Source organism: Hippocampus guttulatus, chromosome 22 (genome assembly GCF_054856545.1).
Source record: "Hippocampus guttulatus isolate MCC_2025c chromosome 22, RoL_Hgut_1.0, whole genome shotgun sequence".
In the NCBI taxonomy this organism is placed as follows: Eukaryota; Metazoa; Chordata; class Actinopteri; order Syngnathiformes; family Syngnathidae; genus Hippocampus; species Hippocampus guttulatus.
In genome coordinates, this window is record NC_141282.1 from 2,963,576 (window position 1) to 2,991,396 (window position 27,821).

General features: G+C 44.3%; 1 long non-coding RNA gene across 2 annotated transcripts; it reads left to right on the top strand.

Moving 5' to 3' along the window:
• The first annotated feature begins 1,469 nt into the window (after positions 1–1,469).
• On the top strand, positions 1,470–27,821 carry LOC147186038 (uncharacterized). Of its 2 annotated transcripts, none has more exons than XR_015099247.1 (2): positions 1,470–1,839; positions 25,638–27,821. It is a non-coding gene; the product is annotated as an uncharacterized LOC147186038 (long non-coding RNA). The 2 variants fall into 2 exon arrangements; XR_015099248.1 differs by having other exon boundaries at positions 1,470–1,775.

Below are 27,821 nucleotides of genomic sequence, written 5' to 3' on the forward strand. Positions count from 1 at the left end.
ACATCGAGTCGGTGGACACAAACACTGCAGATGCATCATCGGATGACTAATATCTCTATTCCCGTTAAATGGCTCTCCTCTACATCATCTTATTGTACTCCGAGGCACGACTCATCTCCTGCAACGCTCGAGTCCCCCACCCCTGCACCAGTTCTTCTCTGAGGCGTGCCCAGGCCTCCTCGTGTACATTAAATAAAGCATCACTTTAATCCGATCTAGCCCTGAAATTCTATCTTGCCACCTCTTAACAATTGTTTCGTTTGATTGTACGCTGTTGGGAAAATTGATCCACAATATATATGTCATTAATATTTCTATACAGTGCAGTGCAGTCACGCCAGGCTATATGTGAGGTAAAGTCCCTGTTTACTTGAATGGAGAATAACATTTACAATAACATATTTGCATTGCATGTATTATTGAATGTTCGATAATGGGATTTATGGCACCTAGCCAAAACAGCAGAGTATCGGATGCGTATTACTCATAAGTAACAATAAATACAAAATGCAATGTCACAAATTTGCATGTGAATAATCGGTCGATGACTTATTTATTATTATTATTTATTTTTGAAGCTATTGGAGGAAATGAATCTGTGAGGCTGATGCAGTGACAGCATCGTTCCATTTCATTTATTTATTTTTGCCCAGCAGGAGAGGTTATATATGGCAGCCGAAGGAGGAGATTTATGATTTATGACACTCTTGCTACGCTCAAGAGAAGGTCTTTAGCAACAGATGTGAATAGATGTACTGTTTGAATGAATGGAAACAGGAGATACTGTACATGAAAAGGCAGTGTCGTGAGGCAATGCCAGGGCATTGTTGCTTAATATTATTAATTATTAATAGTATTAGGAAAGTGAAAATTGTCCCAAATGAGCATAACCAGGGTTTATTGAGTAACCATAATAATTAATAAATATTTCTAATGATTTGTATAATGATCTTTAGTCATCATGGGAATCATTAGTACTTTTAAAAGCAGTAATAGGATACTATTATAACTTCTCTTCAAAGAATTATAACTTGCTATTTTGTTAATGGTGGAGTGAGCAGTCTCAAGGTCAATAATTAGAATAGTCGACGTAATTACGAAATCTTATTTAGAAATGTTTATGTATCAATGATTATGCGTAGTAATTGTTAGTGGGCAAAGGATCTTAGAAGATTTTTCTTCTGCCGTCATTAAAATCAGCATGTTTTCTTTCTATGTCGATAATCAGCTGAATCCATTCCTAATATCATCATCATCATCGTCGTCGTCGTCATTATAAACATCGTCATATATTTGCAATGGCTCCCGGTGACATCACCACAAGATCGTCATCATCTTTCTGGTAAAAGCACAGCCCCCCCCCCGCCCCCGCCCCCGCCCGCCCAGGTGCTGTCAGAGTTTCTTTTTTTTTTTTTTTTTTTTTAATACCCCCGTTCGCGAGAAGCCATCACGTGGGAGGTCCCTTTAAGTTGCCATTGACGGAGGCCCGAGCGTGTCACATGGACATGATATCATGACCGGGCAGGAACACAGCGAGCGAGGGAGCGAAGCCACTTCTTCTTCTTCTTCTTCTTCTTGGGCTCCGAAGAGGAATTAAAAAATAAATAAAAAGAATAACGCGGAGTCATTTCACGACAGAGGGGATCGAGGATCCGGAACGCTGGACTCGGGACTTGTCGGTTGCACAATCCACCTGCCAGCAGCTGTGACGCGCCGTAAAAACAAATTGACGGAGGGAACATCGCGGTCCCGGAGCAGCAGCGCCTTTTTGGAGTGTGAGTGAAGTTATTTCTCCTCGCTGATGTGCGCCAGGCGGCTGCATGTGCGTTTCTGCCACAGGTGCGTTCGGGGCATACGTTTTTTTTTTTCACTTTGGCTTTGGTTGTGCGTAAAAACGCGTTCGGAAGTCGTTCTCCCACGCGGGGGGCGAGGGTGGTGGTGGGGGGGGGGATATTACGTGTTCGTTCTCTCGTTCGCCACCAGTGTCCGCATTCCAGGTGCTGTTGCGCACATCGAAATGGGAGTAAACAAGTGGGAATAAGGGGGTGAAGGGGGGTGGTGGTTGGGGGGGGGGGGTGTCGCGTGTTTTGATCATTAAGCGCGGCGGCCGCGGGCACGACTGGGAATATTCTGAAAACATCCGCGAGCCCGGACTGCCAGGAACAACTAATCGGGGTTGGTGGTGTGTGCCTGTGTGTGTGCGTAGGGTGCAGTTAACACTTATAAAAAAAAAAGAAGCGAAAATTAACTTCACGTGACCTGTGGGAATAAAACAAAAATACACTCGTCACATGGTACAAAACAGGGGGGTTGCTTTCTAACTGAAAGAGAAGTTGTTCCACTAGGTAGGTAGGAAGATAGATGGATAAATCATCAATCCAAAAACCAAACTATGGATGGGTGGACATATATTGATTGAGTTAATTTGGACATTTGAATTATGAGTATCCATCCATCCACTTCCCTACCTACCTACCTGTAGGACTAGAAGGCAAAATAATTCCAGGAAAACCCTACTAGAACATCTGAATATTATTTTGCGTTAATCATCGGCACTTTAAATGGTGCCAGGAGTGCTGACTTCCATTCTACACGAGGTCAAATGTCACGTGAAATTGCAAACACAAGCGTCATAGCTAGTTAAAGAAGGGTGTGTACACTTGTGCAACCACAGAACCTGCGGTTTATTTTGACTTCCCCTCTCAAAACACATTTCCTTTGTTTCGCGTTAATTGGAGAGGTTAGAAGTCACATTAAAGGCGGGGAAAGTTTTGAAATGATTGACATTGGCCGATCTGAAGTGTTACATTTTTGATCGTGGACGTCATGGTATCCCTCAGAGGGCGAAACGGTATAAAAGGGCAGGATAATGACCTCAGCAATATTATTACATACAGTATACACAACTGTCCCTCACAGGGTTAATTTTAAAAACAAAACAAAATAAAATGCTTGCTGCCTCTTAACTCATTCAGTACCAGCCAATTCTGGACCAAGTCTGAAAAGACGTTTAAAAACGTCTTTGGGAGTGAATGAGTTAATGCAAATAAAAGTGAAGACAATCTGCAGTTTTGGTTTTGACTTTAGCAAGAAGCATGAAGTCGACACGCACGATTTGCTTTCGCGGACGGGCAGGGCAGCACGGTGAATTTGTTTTCCACTGGTGTTGTGAAATCAAATCAGATCATTGGTGGCTGGATGCGGAAGTTGCGCCCCCTTGTGGATAAATAATTGTGACGATCGATCAAGGAAATGTCATCACATGGCCACCCGCTGCCACGCATTTTTTTCGGGCCTTGTTGAAGGCCACCCTGTTAAATTATGGCTGAACATTGTCGATGTTTGAATAATCGAATCAAATGGTTTTACACAGTACCTTACGAAACGTTATTATTTTTTGTAATCTCTACAATATGACCGTAAAAATTGATGGTGATTTTTGGTTTTGCTCCAGAGCTCTTGGGATGGCATCCAGAAGTGTTCGTCTCACTTGTGTCAACAACCCATTGCGACATGGATGCAATTATTCAAACATGAGGAAGTAGTCGAGCTCTCCGTTTTACTATTTTATGCTAACAGCCCCTTGCCTCTTAGCAGAAACTCGCTGCTTTTTGTTATTCCTATTTTTGTTTTGTAATAAGCTTAAAAAAAATGCTTTGAATGGCGCAATTGTGTTCGACGATTCCCTCCTCCCTGCAAACAAAGTCACAAAATGTGCCCAAACAAGTCCGAGTCGTTGCCGGCCGTGGGCTTTTCTCGCATGACAATGAAACGTGCAATAATCCCGTGGCATTAAACCCTCCGCTAATCCTCCGTATTCGCCTTCCATGACGGGGCACATCTGTCATCCTCATGAAGAAAATCGATATCAAATATAAAATTGATCTCGTCCAGTCGACATATTGATACCCGCCACTGAGGATGAATGTTTCGACCGACCCAATTAGTCGTGTGAATTGTCGCAAGTCCAGCCGATGATTGCGGGAACGATGAAACCGGGCGGCGATGATATCGAATTTCTGAGTGCAGAACGACGAAGGTATGCATGGAAGAAAAAAATACTGAATGCAACAATGATTCGACCGTGGCTTCGATATTTGTGGACAAAGGAAGAAAAGCTGACTTTGATTTTTTTTTTTGGAGTTTCTACCTTCAGAGAAAGGAAATTGGAAAAATACATGTTGACTGAGACCTGTCATGTTTGCCGATGACGGCATCATGTTTTTACATTCGCGCAACTGCGTTGTGTTTACCCTCCAACCGCAAATATTAACGACACCTTTCAGTACGGCCTCCCATCCGGTTATAAAATGCCGACCGCTACGGCTCCTTGTTGTGCACGCGTACCTAAAATGTCGTGTCGGTTTGTGACGATATACGTCGGGCGCTTGAACCGCAGATTAGCTCCGAGTCACGAGTCGGAACGACACGGCCTGTGCATGGTTCCTGTTTGTCCATTTTCTGCGTGCGCTTTACAAAAGACAGACCTTCCCGTGTGCGTCACGCTCAGGTGTTTACACTCGCCTTGTTTGAACACACAGATCGGGCTCATTCGGTTATAAATGAGCCTTTCGATGCCACTACACCAAGCCTTTCCTCCTATCCCACGTGCTATTTGTAGTTCATGACTCTTTTTCTCCAGTGGTTTCTTGCTGATGAATTGGAAGTAAATGGGACGGCAGTATTTTATTTTATTTTTTTATGTGTCTCGATGTGAGCGTAGCTTGAAGAGCCAGCTGTGAAAGTTGCATTTCCGCTGGGTTTATGTGGTCAAAATTAGCACCTCCCATGTGACTGCGAGAGCGTGTGCGTGCATGTGAATACGACGCCAGGCCGGGGTGCGCTTGTGTTTACATGACAGCCGACCGGCAGGGGAAGTGACGCAGGAGGCAGACTTAAAGGGAAGGCGGCGGCGGCGGCGGTAGAGAGTTGCAGGGCCTGCTCCAGAGAGGAGCGAGAGAGAACAATATCGCTGACCGCTTGTTTTGCTGTGACGGTCAAATGCGCAAATGAGTCACTGGCCGCGATTTGATTTTGAAATGTGTTTACCCGCCCGCTCACTATAAAAGTAGTGACACAAGGGTTGTGTTTGTTCAGAGCTTGGCCTGTTCCAATTCGGAGCCAACTTTCCCCCGGGTTCACTATTCACGGTGACCTCATCATCTCTTTGGCCGGCGTCCCTGCCGAACTGGAGTCCTCTCGCACTTTCGTGGCTGTGAAACTTTCATAAACACATTCGAGCAGTTGACGCTTCACAAATAATTTCCCTGACAAATGGCGGTCACTCTTGCGTCGCCAATGACACGAAGAGGCATGATGCATCCATGCTAAATATTCGTCTATACGTCCATTAGCTACGATATGGTGCCCAAATCCAAAGACTTGGACCAGGTTTTGTCCAGCGTCAGCATGACCTGTGATTGACATTGTGTAAGCACGCCTTACATGACAGTAAGCCCATTGTGTGTCATTTTTGTCCATGTCCTTCTCTGTAATAATGAATTATGTGTCGAAAGAGGAAGTGGTGTAATGATTACATGCGAGCCATGAATATGGGCAGCCCATGTACGCTGGAGTTATTTTGGTTGATGTTTTGTAAGAAATGATAACTTTATACAGTAGAGCAAGTCACTTTATGGAGGCTTTGTGGTATGTCTCCTGTGAGGTGTTTTGGATACATTATACCCGGAATGGGCCTGCTCTCAAGAGGCGGATCCAATTCTTGCACAGCCCGCAGGATGGACGGTGAATCGGCAGGCAGACTGGCCCGGCTCCAAGCTGCGCAATGTACAACAGGGGCAGCAGAAAAGCAAGCCGATACGCCGAGGAGTTACTGTGACTGACAGAAAAACGAAACTGCTGCCCGCCCGACCATCAGCTGTGAAATGAAACAAAAAGTCAATATTTTGTTGTCTGCAGGCGGAGAGACTCAGAGTCTCTCCGCCCATGACACAGTAAGATCCAGAGCCACTCTCAAAATGGAACCCAATCATGTCACTCACACGGGCACTATGCCCCCGTTATGATATCGAAGCCAAAAGGTAAGCAGAGCTGCACTGTGCTTTGACCGGATGCACACAACAGTAACTGCAAAGCTCTGCAAATTCCCCATCTTGGACTGTCGAGTTTAAGCGAAGAGGGAAGTGTGGACGTTAAAGGTTGCGGCGGGGATGCGCCGCGGTCGGAAAGGGGGGGGGGATAATATTAGAGCAGGGACAGATTGCTTCAGCGCCGCTAAGTAGGCCAAAGGCACAGGGGAGTGTCACATGAACCGGCGGTCCTATGTTAGCTATTCTCCAGTGTCTTGTTCAGCTCGAGATGGGAAAAAAGCGACAGAGAGAGAGACAGAGAACGAGAGAAGGAAAGAAATTCAGAGAAGGAGAGACGGCCTCGTATGCGTCATGTTTCCCATGCCATCTGGAGTCTGTACATGACACTCAAAACCACTTGTCGACAAGGGGAAGTGTTTCTTTTCCTTGGCCCGGAGTCTGCGGCGACCTTTTTCCTTAAGTGCGTTAACTGGTGCAGAAGGTCAGCAAAGTGCGGGGGAGGGCGGAGTAGGGTTCCTCGGTTTGTCAGAGGGCAGAGAAAGTCCAAACTCCATTTTGGGAAGGGGCTGGCATTTAGGTGAATTTTTATGAAGGTGACACTCGAAATCGCCGGTACGGGCTCATAGTGATTGATTGGCAGACCGCCTTGAATGGTCAGTCAGCGCAAGAATCAGAAGATCAATCCACCGTGTTGGGGAAGCATATATAATGACCCTTTCCCAGGTAATTTGCAGTGCTGCGCATAACTGACATCTAGAGCGCCCTCTAAAAGTCAGGCAAGGACGACAGAAGGTCATTCAAGTAGGCGGAGCCTAAAGAGAAACGCAAGCCACTGCATAGTGGACATCTAAAAGTGGATTGAGGTAATCCAAGACGATTTGTTGCCCAGACCGAAAAAATAAATAAAAATCTTCGGACTCCTTTCCTCTTGATACTCTCTCATGAATCAATCACCTTGGCTGCGCATAGTGATCGATCGATAAACAAGCTAACATCGATCTACCGTGCCGATAGAAAGTCTTTAAATTTAGATCGCGGAATACACGCAGACAATCGATAGCGCCGCGTTCCATAGTTGACAATGGAGACTACTTCAAGGAAGTAGGGCGAGGTGATTCTCGACTGAGAGGCGAGCTTTGTTCGTCAGGGAGGAGCCAAGTTTAGCTTGGGTCGTCAGCGGTAGTGACGGAGAGTCTTCGCCGCCTGCACGCTTGCATTTACGGCGCATGTTATGAAAATGAAATTTGCTGTTAGACAATTTTACAGCAAATTTTCACCCTTTCGGTTACAACAGTGGACAGCGTATCGTGTTATCGGGTGCATGAAAGGGTTAAGGATATTCATAGAGGAAGAACACATGCAGATTGAGGTCATTTCCACAGATCTGACATGTCCTTTTCATCTCCCTCGGACACTTCCTACCCGCTAACCAAATGTGACAGTCCATCCCCAATTTGACAGGCGGGACAGTGGCACTGATACTGCAAAATGTGCGAAAACGAGGTGGGATATGCAAAGACGCAGAGTCGGACGACGACGGCGCTCCTCCAAGCATAAGTCAATAATATATCCGCTATAGATTGTCTCTGTTTGCTTTCGGATCGACTTTTGCGTGTTTGTACATCCGTTTCGGTGTCCTGCCTGCATGGGAGAGTTTCTTTGGTCTGTCATCTGTGTTTGTCCAGCACACGGAGAAGGGAGGGGTCGGTGAGAGAAGGAAGGCCGGCTGACTCCCCATAGCATCGGTTTCCCCAGTGACCAGAACCAAATAGACCGGCCGGACCGGTTCTCCCCTGTACGAGGAAATCATGATACCGTGGAGCTGACTTGAGGCGGGTCGTGGCTCTGCGAACTAGCCCTTCAGTGGGGACCACGAGATGCTTCAAGTTAGTGGCAGAGCATTACTTCTGTCAAAATGAAACTCCTCAACTAACCTCAAAATAGATCCTCAAGAACAAGATGGAAGCAAATGGCTAAAAGGAATATCGTTATGAAACAGCATTTTTTTCCCCAGCACACGACAAAGGGGAAGTTTCCGAACTGCAGACTCTCCAGGGAGGTCGATCTTACATTTATTAATAACTACAGACGTGTTTTTGCTGCTCAAACTTGGCTGTCGGTGTTACTCTGACCAACCCATCAGAGGAAGGAAACATGCTGACTTGATTGTGTGCCAGCTCGCCGGCCCTTTGAGGCCCAGCTAGTTTATCTGAGCGTAGAAGGCCTTGCTTGCCCTGACCATCGACCACTGGGTTCCGATTCGCCGGAAATCCTTTTGCACGGCCTGTTTTCAGTTGTTTATCCCCTCCGGCAACCACATTCCCTTTTTTTTATTATTATTAAATTGAGCTACAGCGAATCACAGCTCCTTTGGAGTGCACAGGGTTAGCAACATCAGAGCGACTGGCCTAGATTTATTCCTTTTTTTCGGAATTGGACTCGGAACATTGGCTTGTTGATAGCTCTTTTCTCCGCTTGCCTCGGATTGAAGAGCAGCGCAGGAGCACCACTTTGGCAGACGAAAAATCCACCTTCCAGGTTTCGAGACAGTGGAAAGGCGGCTGTGTGTGCAGCCCGTTGATTCATTCACGGTTGATACTCTGGCGGGGCTTTTCTGGGTATTACTTGTCTTTGTGGTTTATTTATTGATTTGTTTATTTAATCAAAGTGGCAAGCATCATCGTGTTACATCCGCACTTACGGATGTAATAAGTCATAAATATTGTCTAGTTGTGCTAGAGGTGGTGAAAATTTGACGTCCCGATTATCATAACCAAAATGATTATTTGGTGCGATTGTGGTATTTGTAAAACTAAATTAGAAAAATTGTAGTCCGTTTTTGTTTTTTAGAAAAATAATTTGTTTTAGTTTTAGTTTTTTTATTGTAATATTTTATTTTGTAATTCTCTGTGGACATTCTTGTACTTCTGAGATATACTTTTTTTAGATTCAAAGGGGGTTTTCCCCCGTAAGCAATGTACCGCACGTCACCCGCCTCCGTGACAATGCATTTGCTTTTGTTCGAGACGCAATCATGGTCAAAATAATCCCAAATGGGGCTTCGCTGTTTTCTCCCAACTTTCGCCATGAGGCTATTGTTTTGTTTTTGTTTTCTACCCATCAGACCTCACTGTCAACGTGTGGCGTCAATTCGGAGTTGCCGTACGGCTGAGCGTACGGTCATAAAACCGCCGGCGCTGCGTTTTACATTTGAAATGATCACAAAAATTTGGCAGACAAAAAAGTTGTGAGCACACAGTCGTTTTTGTTAGCATTTTTCAAAATTCTTGTTTCTATTTTATTATGGCAACGAAAATGTTAATTTTAGTTTTTGTGATTCTGTTTGTTTTCCTTTACGACAACCATGATGGCCACACTCATCGTAAATATTCATGAATGCAAGACACCACACAATGCATCAAAATAACTTCAGTAATATATTTAATGGAGGTGGGACACTTTTGATTGAATTATTTCGAGCATTTGTAATGGCGGCACACAGCAGATCAACTCAATACGCTATTAAATTACGCCGATGAGAGGATAGGCTATTTTAAACCATATTACAAACCACATTTTTTGTATGGTCTATTGAAAAAAATATGTATAATAAATAAATAATAAATAAATAAATAATAAGAAATGATATAAATAATAATAAGAAATAAATAAAATCAAACACTCGTTAAATAATTTTGATCAGGACTGTATTTTATATCTATTAATGAATTCAGTTGACGAGGTTACAATACAATTTTTTTTTACGATATGGTCTCATATATTCTTACATTGACGATGTTTATTTTCAAACCTATGCGTTATATTACATCACAAGTGCAATAGTATTTGTTCAAAGCTCTTTCTCTCTCTCTCTCACGCTCTCTCAAAAGTGATAAGGTTTCTATTCATGTCTTGATCTACAGCGTGCGCGTGTACCTAATGTTTTGACCAGGGAGTCTGTGTCTTTCCGCTGTGTGTGCGTGTATGTGTCAGCATGGTGGGCAAGGTGACCAGATGTCTTTTGTTTTTTTTTTTAAATTTAATACAATTCTTCTCCTCTTTGCCTCTGGCCTCAGTCCCTCCACCTCCCACCGCCTCACTTCTTCCCTGTTCCCACGGCAACTCACGGCTGTCGGTTACATAATGCTTGCCCTGTCAGCCTGTTTGTATGTATGCGAGAGAGTGTGTGTGTGTGTGTGTGTGTGTGTGTGTGTGTGTGTGTGTGTGTGTGTGTGTGTGTGTGTGTGTGTGTGTGTGTGTGTGTGTGTGTGTGTGTGAGTGTGCCCTTTAAGTCGGCCTTTCGGGTTTTGGGAAATCACAACATGCGACTTTCAAGGATTTATTAGCTTGCGGGCTAATGCGTTACTGATAGCATTAACAGTGACTGTGCATAAATACATGTGTGCGTGTGTGAGATTCATTTAGTAATTGCCGATTCATTCACACTACACGGGCATGGTTGAGTTTGGGAAAATGTACAGTGCCGCTAGGATGTTTGATTTACAGTATGTCCGGCAGGTTCTGCACACTTGGTTTGCAATGTTCCAGTGGTACAAGCCACAAGCATGCATTTGAGCATTTCGATATCCACCTCGAGGTCTGTATCCAAGTACGCACTTTGTCCTCACTAGTGAGACAATTCAGCGCCACCTTTAGCCTAAATGTCTTTGACATCCAGCTTAAGATCCATGTACAGGTAGTCACTCGTAATGCAACGTTAGCATAATACTTCCTATTGCAGCACAGTCATTTCCCTAATAAGATTGAATTGTCTACTAGTGGCAAAAGTGGCACTCGCTGTGGAAACACGTTACGAGTTCGACACAGCTATTGTCCTAGTGAACCCAAGTCGTTACACCCGTGCGCTGAATCGTGCATCGAATAATGGCTGACGCGGCTTTCCATATTCACGCGCGTGTGCAATTGACATTTAACATGACTGTTGTTGGCGGTATGAATCGGGATTAGTGTTTGGTTAAATAGTGAGGTGGGTGTGTGACGAATCAAAGCGCACACACACACGCACGCTCAGGCACTCGCCGCACACACACACACACACACACACGCGCGCGCGCACCCCTTCATGGGCTCAGATCCCTTCTAATGGCATTAGGCAGGGCACAGCAGGAGAGGGCCGAGCCGCTGTTCACTTCAATTCAAGTCGGTGTGAAGGGAGGAGTGATGCCACCCAGTGTGCTTGTCGCCATTCACCTCATTTCATGCTAACGAGGGGCAGAGGTGGCAAAAGTACTCGCAATCTATACTCGAGTAGAAGTATCGTACAAAAAAAGAGGGGAGGGTTGCAAACAGTTCCTTTAAAAACACGTGGCAGTTACCTCAGCTTAACTGCAATTGCAGTCCCGTGATCCAGCATTGTTTTTTTTTTTAAAATTTGTATGTGTGGGGTTTTGTTTTCAAAACCCCACACATACAAATTGTAATTGTAATTGCAGGCTTCGTTGGTGAAAGTGTTCTGATGAGTCATTATGAAGGGGTGGGGTCTCTCGAGGATTTACACGAGTGCATGTCAGAACCCGCCGACGCCGGGGCAACGATGACGGTTGTAAAAAATTATTTTTAAAAATCACGCTATGCCCTCCCTGGTCTTTGATATGGCACATTGCGGCTCCTCCTCTGCAGTCTGGAGGGCTTCGAAAGAAAGGCGCTCAGTCACTGCAGGTGCTCCACACACACACACACACACACACACACACACACGCACGTGCGCGTGCAAGCATGTGCACGAACATTCGCTCTCCCCTTCCATTCATGCAAATAATAACAACACAGCCTTTCCTGTGTGTGGACAAAAATTTCATATATGCGATTCATCAAATCTGCCCCTTTGTTTGTGTTGTTACGGTACTTAAAAGTAAATTCATACGATGACAAAATATGCATGTGAGGTGCAGGCATTGTGATGCACGTTAGTGTCTCCATTCTCGCATTCCACACTATTATTTGTGACTTTCAGTGCGGCCTCTGTCCTGGTGAGTGACGTGGGAGCCAGCAAATGAGAGTGTACATTCATCTCTTGTGAATGCTTCAAGGCAGAGATTTTTGGTTTGATCAAAATGATTTTTTTTGTTTGTTTGAGCCCTTTTATGGTGTCATTTTGTCATTTTAATTACACGTACAACCATAAAGATCAATTCACCGTAGGTTGCGCTGTCGAATAGAATAAATGCAGGCCTTTCAACGGACTGTTCACGGCAGTAAGGATGAATTATTAGCAATAATGACAATGTAGTGGGTGTCACCCCAGCAGCTTTTTGTCTTGTCGCAACACAAAACCTTCTCACGAAGCCTGGGATAGCCTTCACGCTGTGGAACGCCTCACCCAGAGTGATATATTAGGAGTGTCATGGTTGTCATGGTGCTGTTTATATCACGTCTATGGAGGACGGGTAACTTTATTCCCAAAGCCGCCCGGCCTGATTAACTCTCAAATCGGACAAATGATTCAATTTGTTTGACGGGTACGGCAATTCTGTGATTTTTAAAATCAATTAAGGACATACTTGGAAGACGATGCGGTCATGTAAATAAACATTTTCTAATAACGTTATCGGGAACGATGTCACAAATCGGTCATTATTCGGGGTCACGATAGCCGTCATGAAATGATAAGTCGCGTTAAGCTCTTTTGTGAAGCGCTACAATGGACTACATGTTACTTGCTACTTGTGTTTAGCAATGTATCAGTTGCGTGCGCTGATCCGCACACCAATGCTACGTTAGCAAAACACAGAGCTCAGCGCAGAAAAACCAGCGGGGTCAGTTGCTGTGCGCGTATGTGTCGTCCTGAGGCTCGCTGTCAGAGTCCACTTGCATGGGGGATGACACTTCTCTTGTACGCGTGCTTCAATCTGGTTGCTCATTTTTGTACGTTACAATGAAAAACATCGATATCCGCGCTGTGAGTGCGAACGAAATGATTCGGAACAATGCATCAGAACCTCCCATTTCGGCACTGATTACAGAGGCGCGGAGGAAGGAAGACAGATTACATAAGAGACGGTGAAAAGCACAAAGTATGTATCCGGCATGTAAATGCTTTTCGAGTAATTCTGCACGAGTGGCTGCCAACTGTGTTGCCAGACAAGATGAGACAGAGTCGCTCATGGGTGGATGTCCTGTGTATGGAGCAACAGCAACATGTTTATACTGCGGTTGTGGTTAAGGCAACCCCAATTGAGTTCAGAGACACTTAAATTGCTTTCAGAAGACATAATTCATGCCATTACATTCGATGTCTCTGCCACAGTAGCAATTAGCATTATCCGCCAAGACTAAATGTACACAACACATGTTCGGGGTTCAACACGGTGTCAACGCGCAATCTGGATTGAAGGTGGTTTGATTTTCGGAATTTCTGAACCTGTTTGTCAAAACCAAATTTCGATTAAAGCACATACATTTTGACTCGACTATTCTAGCGACTTAATATGTTAATTTTTGTTTGTATTTATAGTGGACAGAAAGAATTTTCATTGACTAAAATCATAAAAGGTAAACAAAATTAAAATGATTTCACCTGTACTCATTTTCGGGTAACAAACTTAATTTTTTTTGTCTTGACTATTAGCAAAAAAACTAACAAAAAAATGCCCTTAAAGAAGAATTACCGCCGACGTGTATTAAAAACAACCGCCTAAATTTGCATAATGCTATTTTAATGCTAACAAATGAGGAAAACTGACGTAGACGGGTTAACGAATTGCATTCGTAGTGTTGTAAACACAACTGCACGTCACTGCCTCACTTCACAGTACTTCTGAAAGTCTTCTTTATGTCTTTATGACCGTATTATACTTATGACCGTATTATACTGCCCCTGGTGGCCAGGTTGTGTACGCAACAGGGAGTTGGACTGAAAACTTCACCCTTCCGGGGACAGCGGTTACTACAGCGGACAGCTTATCATGTTATTGGGTTACAGGGTGCATGAAAGGGTTAATAATAATAACAGTTTAAATCTTTACATTCTATTTACTTAAGATATTACTATGCTTTATAAAGTACAAAGTGTTACGTTCCTCATATTTTTTTTTGTGTGAGTGTAATGGATTAATACAGGCTAATAATAAATAATGGATAAAGGGTTGCATTCACTTCGGTGCGTCAGCTGCTCCTTTTCAGGCTTGACCGTCCACAAGCGTCCAGTCATGCAAGCACACAGCTGGGCCTTCAAAACATGATACTTCCCACTGTGAAATCCTCGGACTGGCTCCGAGTTGAGCGCCGCTGATTTACGGCCGGCCCCAAATTGCATTTGGGCCTCTGCAATTGGACGCACGCGCTCTCCGAGGAGCGCGGCGGCTTTCACTCCGCAGAACATTTTGCAATAAATCTCAATTTTATCGCACGCTCGTTCAAACACCCAAACTTCAAAACTTCGCAGGCTGATGCCAGCAATGATTTCGTTGCACTTTTACGAGCCGGCGTATGCCTTAAATCCCCTTGCGTGAAATATAGCGCATCGTGAAAATGTCATCTTGCAACGTTCACATCGATACATGTCGTTTGATGAGCTCTGCTTAAGTTAGTTACTCATTCAATAAGTGCATATCTCAGATGACAATACTGTTTTCATGTATGAATATGAATATGACATTGGAAAAAAAAACATTGATGAGTCAATGACGAAGTCAGGAAGTCTTCTTGTGATCTTAACACGGCTCAGACACGTGTATTATGCGTCGATATGTGTGGGTGCGTGCGTCTGAGCATTTTTCATTGACGCAAAGCCTCGGGGAGGAAGATATTCTGTAACCCAACACCCACTCAGGTCAACTGCACACTTTACGACACTTGCGCCTCGTAATGCAACTTCTGAACTCTGGCACCCATTCAAAAAAAAAGTCCTCTTATCTCGACACATCGACTGCTTACTCAGACTTTTTTTTTTTTTTTTTTTGAAACTGCGAAACTCCAAGAAAAGCATTTGGAAGATTGGCGGGATTCAATGAAATTGCTGTAACTGAGGCACAATATGCGTGCAGTTTATTTTGACAGGAATCCTGAAAAAAAATCCTAAATAGTGCATATGTGCATAATATACAAACATTCCTATGTTTTGGAACAACTCCAAACAATCCATCCATCCATCCATTTTCCGAACCGCTTGATCCTCACTAGGGTCGCGGGGGGTGCTGGAGCCTATCCCAGCCGTCTTCGGGCAGTAGGCGGGGGACACCCTGAATCAGTTGCCAGCCAATCGCAGGGCACAGAGACGAACAACCATCCACACCCACACTCACACCTTGGGACAATTTAGAGCGTCCAAACAGCCTGCCATGCATGTTTTTGGAATGTGGGAGGAAACCGGACCACCCGGAGAAAACCCACGCAAGCCCGGGGAGAACATGCAAACTCCACACAGGGAGGCCGGAGCTGGAATCGAACCCGGTACCCCTGCACTGTGAAGCCGACGTGCTAACCACTGGACTACCGGGCCGCCCTCCAAACAATCCAAATAAATAGAACTCAAAACAATCACATTTCAGAGTCACTACTTCACTCATTAAGGTGCATGATAAACGTCTTTTTTTTTGCAGAGGATAAAGAAGATACGCCTGCGTTGTTATGATCAGTCGACATGCATTGCTCCGTTTGTGGCATTTGCAATTCGAATCAAGCTCGTGTGGAGCATTCGAACTAGAGAATTGAAATAATCCGCAGTTAAAAAAAAGTCCAGCGCACTCGCAATCACATGCATGTGCGTGACACTGATACGACTGCTGCTCTCCAGTGATGCATGATAACCACCACCTTGCACAACAGAAATGAACAAAACCACGCAAAGTAATCCACAATGTCACGTCTTATTGTACGAAGGGCACCTTCGAGCGATCGGGCGTGAAGCTGTCACGTAGTGCACTTCCGTCTCCTTGAGCAATGTAGCGCTCATTTTTTTTTTTTTTTTGACATGCAACTTTTGTGTGCGCACAGCCGTAAATTAATGGCACGTACATTGTGTTCCTGAGTGGCGTCAGACGGCAACCTCGCACGCTGCCAAAGAATGTGCTTCTTGGCATCGGTCTGGCCCTCCGAGCGGCTCCATACACACACACACACGCTACCACGCTACATGATACACAAAACACCAATAATGCTCGGTGGCCAAATGTTTATTGTATTTTCCTCCGGTTTAGCGTCAATCGAATTCTTAACAGTCATTACTTGCCATCTCGTGGTTCGCTTTTTGAAGTTTCACCGCGTCTCAGATTTTCCATTATATCGCGGGACTTGTCGGCGATCAGTTTTCCACGCGGGCTGTTAGTGCAGACTTACAGCAATAAACACGAGCCGGGAGGAAAGCAAACTTGACGGACACAGAGTGTTCAGAAATTGGGGATCACTTCACAATAAAAGTGGAATGTGTTTTGTGCCCAGAAGAACTGGCTTACACAACTGCACATCCAAGGTAAAGTATTGTTAGCTAATTTAATGTAGCCTGGCACCGCTAGTTGGAACGAATTGTTATCCATCCACAGATGGTCAAGGACCCGCAGTGCCGCCGATGAGCTTTCAATTGCTTTATTGAACACACAGCAACAAAACAAACACACAAAAAAGCACATTTGTGCAATAGATGCACGGCTACAACTAAAGCCAAGTAAACTGGCTAGCTGGCTAACCGATTAGCAGCCAGGGTACGCTACACGCGCATCCACCCACTCCCACGAAATGCCAGGCTCCGCCATTCATCGTCACAGATACTACAGTGGAGAACGTGAGGCTGGTAACTCGGAAGTGGGCAAAAATAATAAAAATACCAGCAACCCACATGCATATTTTGTCATGGCGTTATGCATAAAGCTTTAAAACCCATTAAAATACTTTTTCGGGGTGTGGAGAGGGGGGGGGGGGGGGATATTCACAATTCACTTCGAGGCTCGGTCCCCCTGTATAATGTGTGAGATGTTGTATTTTAACGCAATAAATCACTTTTTGTGTCCTTTGGGTGAAAAAGACATTTTGGGAATAAACTGGATGTAAGATGAAGCACCTCGATCGGGCCACGATATACACCATGAAGACGCGAGGCTGAGCTGCTATTCTGTTGCTCCGTCTGGAACACGTTGTGGAAGTTGCTACGCGCTTATTTATGACGAACGTCATTTATGTAACCGTTGTATACCCGCCCCCGCCCCAACCCCCCACGACGGCGAAGCTCGCTGGGCTGTTGATCACCAAGGTCAGCCGGCAAAGAGATGCTGTCCATCTCTCAGGGACTTCTTACGTAACTGTACTCTCTCTCTCTCTCTCTAGGTATACATATATACACACACATAGGCTTTGCCTGGAGGTTAGTGTACTGGGCTCAAATTAGCAGACTAGAATGACGCACTCACGGAAAACGAAGGTCTGAAAGCGCGTGTGCGTCGACAGTGAATAATGAACGGATCCTGCGATCATTTTTGACGAATCCGCCCGTATCCGGGCATCAAAGAAGAGAGCGCCGCGTCACGATGACGCCTTTGTGTGCGTGTGTTGGCTGCGGTTAAAGCTTCAGTGCTCGTCCACCTTTCGAACCGAATTGTTTACCTGATTGTGGAACGAGAAAAATGCGGGTGTGTGGGCGGGTGGCATGATCCTACCTGTTGTAAAAAGGTTGTGTTTGTGTGTGTGTGTGGGATTGTGCGTGCGCACGTGCGTCTGTTTTATGGCCACACCCTCTCACCATGAACTTTGCCTTTTTACTTGGACCTGACAAAATTGGAAGGACAGCGGAGTCTGTTTTGCTGTTGTTCTGTTTCAGGGAATGAGTTACATATTTAACGTGAGAAAAATCTAATGGCACACTACCCCCCCCCAAAAAAAAGTGTTTTCAGTTAAAACCTGACACATGGCGACCCCCGTAAAAAAGATTCTAATTGCCTACAGTTGCCACAAGATAGTGGCATAGTGCTTTTCAGATTAGACAAGGCTATGGCTTGACGAAATGAAGCTCCTCCCCGTAAAAACGCATTTGCCGATGTAGAATCGTTGCACTCCGATTTGGTAAAGCCACACCAACTATTCGGATTTATTAGTCAGTTATTAATCATTAAAAGCGGAACTCGCCCGTCGTCGGTTCGTCTCCACGTCCCTCGTTCCACACACTTAACGGTGACGTCATCAGTCCCCCTCGGCACTATGATTATGGTGAATCCTAACCCGACGCGTAAGAAATACAGCAGTTGGAATGTTTTGATATCAAATGAAAACGCATTACGCACCGCATCGTGGAACTGTGGGCAGGAAAGAAAAAAAAAATAAACACCACAAGGGTATCAGATGACCGGGGTTTAATACGAAACAAGGCGGGAATGAGGTGAAGGTTCATGATGAGCATATGATCGCGTTATTTGTGAAGCACGGCGACGAACGCCATTGTGTGCACGTGTGCACATTCCTTAATAGCAATTCACTTCCTGTTGTTTCATCCACATCTGTCACCCAGTGAGTGAGAGTTATGCCTCATCTCGGGCCGCCTATAATGGCATTGCATAAGATGATGAGTCAGCGTATCAACACACACACACACACACACACTTCACACAAATATATTCAAATTCACTTTTAAAGTATTTCTTAGCATGTCTTCTCTCGAGCTTGCATAGTAGGTCACGGAAATAGAGGCACGGTGTGCAGGCTTCAAGCTGTTTATTTTTTTTTTCCACTCAGTATTGTACGCAAAACAGAAAATTTGCTCTACTATGTAACCAGCTAACAGAAAATACAGAATTGGACCTTATCTGATGTCTTCCGTTGTATTCTGTGGGGTCTATCTTCAAGCTAACGTATAATTCAAAAGGCTATAGGGATGAACAGAAATGAGCATAGATCTCACGGTAATTCTAAACCAATTCCAATTCTGCGGCGACTCTTCCAGTAGACCTCAGTACACTCGAGGGGAGAATTTTTTTTTAAATAAAATTCATTCATTACTTCTGCTGCGGCTTCTGTCATGTGAGTCTTGACGGCTTGTGACATTTATATGGCGCCGTCATGCTCAAGTCACGCCTCTCGTGTCATCGGCGTGCAAACAAAGCGTTCCCCAGTTTGATTTGCGTGCACGCCAAGGCGTCTTTGTCAAAGGGGTTGACACACTTTTTTCTTATGGTTCAAAAAAGGAAAAAAATAAAAATTACAAGAAACCGGACACACAGAGTGAACCAAACGTGCAGGTTGAATACACACAAGTCATCTGGGGAGAATGCAAGCGGAAAGTAAGGAGTTGATCGGCTGACACATCAGAAGGACGAATGAGGTGTCAAACCACATCGGCGCCAAATGGACTGCTTCGTTCCGAATCAAAACATTTCACTCGCCTCCAAGATGAAGTTGTACTTCAGTGTCTCACCTCTGAGCATCAGTCGGTCATTCATTGGGACTGTTACAGTAACGTCCCGGTGACCAAACCGGATTTCAATACCTCAGTCGGAATGCTTTTGTTTTTTTTTGTTTTTTTCCCCTCAGTGCTGCCTTTGATTTTTGACAGTTAATCGCCACTGCTCCTGACCTGGGACCTCCGCCCCGTGTGGGCCTGGTCAAGGAGAGCAAATGTTTGTTGTGACACTTCTCTGCGAGCAAGTCTGATGCTAGCAATGGAGGGCCCGTGAACTCCCATCCTTCTTTTCCCATATCGCCTTGTGTGTGTGTGTGTGTGTGTGTGTATACAACGTGGGGAGGGCCACTTGGGCGGACAGGCTCGTTGCCTCTGGTGTCACCATGGAGACGGTGGGGTGGGGGGTGGGGGGCTTTTTATAGAGTTCCTCTCATTCTCCTGCTATTCACCATTCAGTACATTGAAGGCTAAATGCAGTTTTGCTTCATTCGGCTGCATTCGCCCTCAAGGTTAGAGCAAAGCACTTATTAAGGGGTTGCAGGTTCAACTCCAGGCATGTAAACCACATCCTATTAGTGGTTTAGCACCTTTTTTTTTTTTGCCTAATCATGCCTCTGGCCTTGCTGGGATCCCAGCCAGCTGCCTGAGGAAGTAGAGCAATTGGCATCACGCGCACGCATGCGCACAATCGTCTGAAGCAGATGCAGTCAAGTGTGTGTGTGTGTGTGTGTGTGTGTGTGTGTGTGTGTGTGTGCGTGTGTAAAATGCCGGAACTAAATCTGATGAGTCATTCCACATTTCAGAAAAATGTGCATTCATTTTTCAGACGTTTGTGTTTTCAAGAAAAATAGGTAACAAATGATATCATCGGACTAACAAGATTTTGCGTAGCAGGTTGGAGTGTCGCTTGAGAGACAACAAGCATTGGCACCAATATATTTTTTTTTCTTAAATGACCGCTAATATTAATTTCAGGCCCGAAACGTTTGAAGTCACGTTGCCCGCATGTGGACAGAAAGCATCAATCATCAGCTTGCCTGTGGGTGTGTGCTTCCTCCTCTTTACTCACGTTTTTTTTTTTTGGGGCTTGCTTCAAGAGAGACACACCCACTTTGTTTTGTCGGACAAGGGAGACACACACACACACACACACACACGCACACGCACAATATGTAACTGAATGTCAGGATATGAGTCTCGAACTTAAAAGTACATTTCAATGATGCCTGATGGAAAAGGCGGCAACAGTTTGGATTCAGACGAAAATGAAACTGAAGGAGAGGTGACCTAAACGCACCTTATGACATAGTCGGTGAGTCAAAACGGACGTCGGCGCGAACGTTTACGCGTGTGCGGGTCGTCTCGAGATACCACGTTGTTTAATTATACACGTGCGGAAGTTTCGACCTGAGTTTTTCCCCACCGTTTGGGAGTCTGCGGTGCCGCCGGGCTCGGATCCAACCGTCCCGCCGTCAACTGCTCCACGTCATTGTCGCCCAGGCGCGGTTGCGCAGACGACACCACAGGGTTGTGTGCGGGACGTGGGAATGTTGAGGGAGTGAGAGGAGTACGGCGTTAATAGTCTCTGCGGTGACTCCTTGTGGGGAGCGCGCAGCCCTCCTCACAAAAGTGACTACATCAAGGATATCGGAGGAAGTCCGTTGAATCCATTCTAAAAATGGGATTCCTGACCTTTGATGAGGTGCTGACGCAAGCTTGCCTTGACATCATTTCCGATTTGGAAAACGTCGTTTTCTATTTAGGTTAATAATGGTGACTAGGCCAAGTCTGGGGCGGGAAATCAACAAAAGTAACAAATTCCATGTGAGCTAGACTGCATCCATGCAGATTCAGTACGGGCATTGAAAGAGGGGTTCAGAACATTCAGAAATATTTTAATGGGGAAATGTTGTCACTAAACAAACATTCTATTTGTTGTGAGGCTTTATTTTTGTTTGTTTTGGGGTTTCTTTTGTGATTGGAAAACACAGAGACAAGTCAAGTTCAAGCGCGGCTTCCCCTTTAAGACATCGTGGCAAAGGCACGGCATTGTTCAGGGGAAAGCCAAATACTTTTAATCAACACTTGAAGGCTGAAAAGCCCTCAGCTCTCCGACGGTGTCTCGGAATTGACGTGAAACGATATCCGGGCAAATCCCGAGAGGCCTTCGGGGGCGGTGGCTTTTTGACTTTGCGCCGCTCCGCCGGCTTTGGTGTGATTTGTAGCGCTTGGATGCGGTAAGCTTCAATGACGGGGAACAGCAGATTTCAAACGTAGAAAATTTGGTTATTACTGATTTGAAATGTTAGCGATTGCCGAGAAGTGCGGGTTTATTTGATGATTTGTGGGTTAGCGTGCAATGCATTTGAAAAGAATTGTGATTTAAATACAGTTCTTTATTTTTTACTCTATTTAAGTGCAGTGAGAACCGTGGCGATCGTCAACCGATCGTACATTTCACCCGGATTGTGAAGATTACCTTTTTTTTTTTAATCATTTGACGACATTCATAACCCGAGCGCAGCTTCATAATTCTACACAAAAGTGCCGTGTCACACGGAAGGAGTCACCTTTGGACCGAGCGATTGGCACAAGCGGCAATTTCCGTCAACGCTAATTCAATTTGTGACTCATTGAGTGAGTCACTTCTTTCTGCCCACGTCGCCGTGGCGCACGCATTAGCTTTGACGTGCACCTTCCGAAGATTGAAGTTATGCATTGAACTCTGCTTTGTGTCAATATAAAGGAGGCACGTAAACATTTGTAGTGAATTGAAAAAGATTTTTATGTCCAAAAAACGAATTAAAATTGCAATTGTGGCATGGCGTCCACTGGCGATTATATGACATTATATGAGGAAATATGCATTGTGTTTTCATGACAAGTTTGCAACAAGTGATTAACTGGGGCGCATGGCTTCGACTGGAGTCCCAGTTTTCCAGTCTACAGGAGCGCAAATAACGACTCGCCGCCCACAGACGAGATTATGAGTAGAATGAGATCGTGAAGTTCAGAACCCATCCCTCCACCACCTTATTTGCGCACAGACATTTACTTTATTTGCACGCCTGCCAAGAGACCATGACGCGGCGGCTTCTTCGCTCTTAACTCGTCTTTGCTTTCAAAAAAAAAAAAAAAAACACCCACAGCTATTTGATGCCAAGAAGGCCATTATGGGATGAGTGTGTAGCCAAAGGGGGTTTTGTCAAGTCACAGTCATTCTACATCGGACCGATAAGAGAGATTCCAAGAAGTCTTCTCGACCGTCACTCTCGGGTCATTTGGAGAATTTAAAAAGGAAGTTGGGGACTTTCATGTTTGGTGCATGCGTGAGTGTCTGTATGAGTGTGTCATTATTAATAATGTACGCTGCCTGAGTCACTGTTCTGTGGTCTTCAGAAGTATGGCAGATTGAAAACAAGTAGTGTAATACAAAGTGGTCTCAGGGGTGTTTTAATCGTGTGTGTTTGTGGTTATTGGCACGGAGATGACTAAACAGCTCATTTTACTGGAAGCGGCTCACGATTAGCACACGTTTACACACACACACACTGACACAAGCTTCCCTCTTACCCTCACTTTGACCCCCTTTTCAGTTCGGTCCATCATCAATACGACCCTTACATACTGTTCTGGTCAAATTCAGACACGGACACGAGAGATGCACGTGCTGCATTTAAAGGGAGTAAGAAGAGATGGTTCACTTGCTAGCAAATCAAGTTGGCTGTGTTCAGACCCACAAAGGCACCAAACGTTCTTTCTTAAATATGCCTTCAGGTCTGCAAAAAATACCAAAACTTAGTCTTGCCTGCCCCTGCGTAGATTTATACTGCACCTCGTGCTGGAATTGCACTGGCCACGAGTTCAGCGCATCACACCTCGTGAAACAATCACATAGCTTAGCTTTCTGCTAACAAACAATGCAGAATTCCATTGACGGGCTAACAAATACCATTGGTTAAGCATCGGGTAGTTGAACACAGAGGAACAACACATGTCAACGAATGATATAATACCAACAGGCATATATTCTTTATCCTCTGCAAAAAATTACTGTGGCTTCCGAAGGAGTTTTGACCGGCTCTGGCAGACTTAAGCTATTAGAAGCAACACAATAGCCATTGAGTGGAGGCAAATAATGTGACCAAAAAAAAAATCTAAATGAAATAAATCTACCATTTACACTTTTTAAATAAATTGCAGGTTCTGACATGGCTTCTCAAGCACAAGCCAGTATTTCAGGCAATAGTCTTGATTTACTGTAGGGAGTCAAGTGTGTTTCAATAAATTCACCGCATAATACCATTTCGATTTGTAGTTGCTTCCGTAAAATATTGAATGACTTTTCTTCAAATAAATGCGATGGCGTCTCGAGCGGAAGATATTAATTGAGGAAATTAAGTCTTTTTGGGAGAAAGTCAATGTAAGGCAATAAATTCATAAAACAGATTCAACCAATAGTGCCTTACTTCAAATAAATGGTTTGGGTTCTTGAGTCCTCCAATTTATTTGAAGAAAAGAATCATTATTTTAATGAAGAGAGTCAATCCCTTTGAAATAAAACTTTGCTTGTCATACGTTTTTGACTGAAAGCTGCTTGAGTAAAATATCTAAATGCCTTACTTCAAATCAATACCAGGATACGGGTGTGGTTTGACGAGTAGCGGCCATGAATTGAGAAAATAATTATGGTGTGGCTATTAAAATGATAATTTATGGGCTATCGTGAACTAACTATCCTCTTTGGGGAAAAAGACAACATTTATCACGTTGTACAATCAGCGCGCAGGGATTTTTCCATCAGCTTGAGTCAACGCAATATGGCTGCTTTTGTTCCCGCTCGCTATCGACTTCTCTCGGAACTGAGGAGTTCGCTGCAAACTGAACGAGATGCTATCGCAAATGTTCACCGGAGACCCGCCGGGAAACGCAACATCACGCGTGGACACGTGCACTCGGAAATCTGATCACATATCTGCGGGTGCGTGGTTGATATCAGCTTCCAACGGAGGGGCTCGGTGTGTTAACCGCCGCTTGGGGGGCATCGCATTTTAGGGCCTTTTGATGAGCGATGGAGGCGATAATCCGGTACAAGCAGCGGCGACTTCACATTGGCTGCGGGCACTGCTCTTTTGCTCTCTCACGTGTTTATATTTAAAACAGAGCCAATAGTGCATAACCCTCAGCACCAATGGTCGTGACAAAGGGGCACGGGGGAGGCATCTAGTCGAGGTGAGGCATTTATTTTTGTCAAGTTGAAGCATCTGTTCGTGCAGATGTCATTATTTGAGGAAATCAAGACAGTGTGTTTTCATGCGGGATTAATACATGTGTGGTATGGATTGCAGTGGAGGCCATTATTTGAGGAAATACCGTGGCGTGCATTCTGTCTGAAAACAACGGCTCAATCTCTCAAGTGTGTCCAATACGGGTGAGGCGGAAAACGCAGCCGAGGTCGATCAGTTGCGCTTCGTCGGCAAATCGAGGCATTAGCCGAGGCTCGTGCGTGACCTGCTGGTGAACCGCGCCGCTTGGGACCCCCCTCCGGCTTCGCGTCGCCAATGCGGCATGAGCTCCAATGCCATTGCTTTGAGGAACAGCAGCGCGCTGCATCCGATATGAATTTATCGATCCATAAATTAAGGTTGATCAGTGATGTAGAATAGATCTTATGTGGAAACAGATGTTATACGACAGGTAATTTCAGCCACCGAGGAGGTGTCTATTTAGGGTGCGGTATTTATTTGTCGATGAGGCAAAGTAGTTTGGATTTTTCACACATGGACGCTTTCCATGCCAAATGCTTGGATTTGTGTCTACTTATAGTGCGCATTTGTGAGGAATAAAATTTTAAAGAAATTTTGGATTGTAGAGGGATGGAAGATACCCGGTAAATATACGTGGACATTTTTATGGGGATATAAACTGGGGATGTTTGGAAATATTCCAAATTTTAAATTATCCATTGGTTTTAATTTGGACTATTTTTTTCACACTAGAATGATAAAAGTTAAAGTTGTATGATTGTATACACGAAATTCATGGCGGGTGAGTTTCTATTATAATGGATTAATCGCTGTACGTTGAACAGTGTGTTGTGTTTAAATGAGGCTGAGTTAGAAATCAACAGTTATTATATTAAAACTCATTCAGTACCAGCCAATTCTAGACCAAGTCTGAAAAGACGTTTAAAAACGTCTTTGGGAGTGAATGAGTTCATGTATATGTATTATTGCATCTCCCTACAGACAATATGGAGGATGAGATGGACGTCCCAGCGTGGGAGTCGCAGCCTGACACGAGCGTCTTTGTGCCTCGGCGTGTCGCTTCCTGGGAAGAGAATGGAGCGGGAAGCCAGCGGAAGCGCACAGCACACCTCCACAGAGAGGCCTTTTCTTTCGAAAAATGGTTTGTATGTGTGAGTGTGTGTGGTGATGATATTTAGCATCAAAAAGCCTCTTTTAGGGTTTGGCTTTTTGGCTTCAAAGGGGGGGGGGGGGAACAATATACTGGGAGGGTGAAAAGTAACTCGGCACTGGAAATTGCATATGGAATTTTAGTATCACTTATGTCATCGTGAAAACATTTATTTATTTTATAGAGACGACAATAATGGGAATTTCTTACAGTGTTATGTCTTATTTTTGTTCACGAGTGATCAATGGTAACAGTTCAGTTTCTTTTTCACAAATAATAAAGAACCTGTATTATTTGTTTCAATAAATGTGCAATAGGAATGTGAATTTTATGACCAATTTTAATGGTAACTTTTCACCCACCTCGGACTGTAAATTGTTGCGGCCCAGCACAAGGATGGCCAATTTTGAAGAGTTTTGGTGACATCTAACGGCGACTCTTTGCATTGCTAGTGCATGCTTTATCACGTCAAAATAGTTAATTACTGTGCTCAAACAAGAGAAAAATTACTTATATTTGAATATTTTAGAATAACCAGGAATCATGTTTTTTACGATATTAATGATGTCGGTAACAATAATAAAAGAATATTATGTTGTTGTTTTTTAAATTACATCATAAAAAGCATATCCCAAACTGTACACTGTGCATTTTAAAACTGGCTTGCTTTTACTTTTTTGATATCACAAATGATTTGTTTGTTTTTTCTTTTCCTGGCTGCTGTTGTGCAAGAGCAAGGGTATTGGTAGAGAGTTATTAACGTTAATAAGTTACCAATGAAATCCTTCCAGCAGCACAAGTCCAAGCCCCTCCCTAAAAAAAAAGATTTGTATGGACCACATTATGAATTTGCTTTGTTATATTAATGGGACTATTTCAATGGGACACCCATGTAAAGCAAAAATGACTTTCGGGTTTGGGTGTGTACCACATACGTGTGCATCCAAGCGCACACACGCGGGACTTTCCTCCATGTGATTGTATGCGGTTTTACTTGCGGGGCCAAATAGCATGACATAAGTGGTGTATAGATACACAATAAACTAGACTTGGGGGTTTATTGCTGGTGTCAGGCTGAAACTTTCCATATATTTTTTTTTGGGGGGGGGGGCAGAAGGATTCTTTCTGGCCCTTCTACAAACAAAATGTGACAACTCATGTTGCACTGCTGCCATGGCCGCAGCAATTTTGCTCTGCTGTCACTGAAACCAAAAAAAATCACCACCACCTGGCAGCAGTTTAATACAGACCGACACATGAAAAATAGTTTTTCAACTCACTCAGCCAGTTGCAGTAAAATTGGTCATTATTTTTATTTTTTTTGCAAAGGGTAAATCATGCATGCCTGTGAGTATTGTTATATTTTCTGTCTACATGTGTTGCTTCACCGTTTGTGTTCATACATATCCACTGACGTCCGGGTTATGACACAGTGACAGCGCTGCTATTTTTTTTCTCGCCAATATATTCCGATTTGCGTTGTTAGTTAGCAAAAGCTATGTTGGTCTTAAACGCAGTGTGTAACTCTCTTTGCTATGTTTAGTTTGGCAGTCAACTTTAACTTGGAGTGGCAACAATTGATGACTATCTGCAACCCTACAGACCACAAGTTCATTTGTCAGTGTAAGACCCACCCAAAAACGTCTTCCCCCAGAAGCTGGTTTCATGTGGTGGTTTAGATGTGTGTCCCCTCTGTCTAGCACCATTTGAAATCAGTGTTCTTGGGGACAGCAGCACACCACAAAACCCCGCCATGATGTAGCGTCCGCGGTCCGCGATCATACGCCCGACAGCCTTCCCGTGTTCCTTTTTTTCTCCACTACCAGATAACCGATTTCCTATGGTGCATAGAGTCCCCCCCTCCGTCAGAGTCCTTCTAGCACCATTTGAAATCGGTTATAAAACTGTGGATCACGGCATCTGTGCACGGATCGCAAGCTGGGAAGTCGACACAAGAAATGCTGTTTGCAATGGCTGTATTGTTTTCAATTAAAAAAATTGAATTGAATGAAAAA